We start from the raw sequence: 1,632 nt of genomic DNA, 5'->3' as shown, positions 1-1,632 counted from the left end.
CTTGTTCTGCTCTGAACACAGTCACCCTTCGTGTGCTGTGCTGTCTGGTTTTTAAAAAAGCACAATCCAAACTATGTGTTCACCTTAATTTAAGTAGTATAAATGTTGTTATTGGTGTGCATGCTGATTAGTTTCATGTCAATAGATTGACCTCTATTTATATTTGCAATAATTGAATGTTTCTCTCTCATTCTCACACATTGTTCTTGAACCTTGAACAGTTATAACCCTTGACTCTACTGAAAGCTTTTGTTTTTTACTATTAAAAAGAATAATTGATGGTGACCAATTTTAAATAGACACAAACATGTTAGCTCTGTTCAAAATACAAGTGATGTTGCATTAGCCTATTATAATGTGTTTACACAGAACGAAGATGCTTTTGAACTTTCAAGTTATCTTTTGTTTGTCAATTGAGTTAGCGTTAACTCAATCTCAGAAGCCATTGGCTATCGGTCATTTAGCCTCTTGGTCAAAGACTTTCGCCACTCATTGTCTGATTACCATCTTCAGACGCGAAAATGGAGTTGGAGTTCAGAGACTATTTGTACCCCCATATTGTTTCACAGTTAACAAGCTAATTGTAACTGATACAAAGTTGAATCAATAGCCAATGTGTGACCAGATTACATTTCAGCAAATACATTCCATCTCTTTTCCTCTACACACAAATTAAAAGGCTCAAAACTTGCTCATGATTGGTCAAAACAGCTTTGACCAAAAAATTTAATTCAGAAAACTTCAGAATCTGAAATATTTTAAAGTCGCAGTATTGTAGATTAAGGTCAACTAGACGTCATCTCAAATAGAGTAAAAATCCCCCCTCATGACTAATTATTCATTGCAATAGAGAAAGTCTCGGGCCAATTTATTCTCTTTTACAGGCTAAGGTGAAAAAGAGCAGCTCAGCGAAGGCAGTCTAGCGTAGAAAAAGCTGCTATTTCAATTCTTATAGCAGATAAAACTTAGGAATATAAAGAGTTCTGCCTTCAAAAAGAACAAAGCCTATCATCCTATACTTTGATAGGCTTAGAGTGCATAACTGGATCATAGTCCGCTTAGATCCCCCTACGTGAGACCAGGTTTGTGTTTCCGCCAGAGGTGTTCAGTCTCATATCTGTTCAGAGGGTTCTCTCTGAAATGAGTCCAGGGCTTCTGGGGATCAAGACCAGGCCTCAGCTGAGCAAGATCTCATTATCTCTCCTTCAGACAGAGCCATGCACACACATACATGGGCACATACTTTACATACACACACACATATGTATTCACATGCACACATCCCATCATGCCCCAATGAGCGACCCTTTTATGTATGTCACCGTGAACAAGTCACTCCAATGTGAAGTATATTTCAGATATAAAGGAGGTGGTACTTTTCTATTGGAGCTCAAAAGGCCAAACTTCTTTTTGTTTACTTTTTCCCTGCTTTATAATTCTTAAATTCACATACTCACTGGTGACACACATATCCACAGACAATAACAATATACCAGCATTCATACCTCTCACTTACATGCATGTTTAACATACACACTCACACGCTAATGACACACACTCCCTCTACTTTACACATAGACAGGTGCCTTTACACACACACACACACACACACACACACACACACACACACAC

The sequence above is a fragment of the Notothenia coriiceps genome, unplaced genomic scaffold (assembly GCF_000735185.1).
Source record: "Notothenia coriiceps isolate Sejong01 unplaced genomic scaffold, NC01 NC01_scaffold00036395, whole genome shotgun sequence".
In the NCBI taxonomy this organism is placed as follows: Eukaryota; Metazoa; Chordata; class Actinopteri; order Perciformes; family Nototheniidae; genus Notothenia; species Notothenia coriiceps.
Note: the sequence above shows the minus strand (reverse complement) of the source record.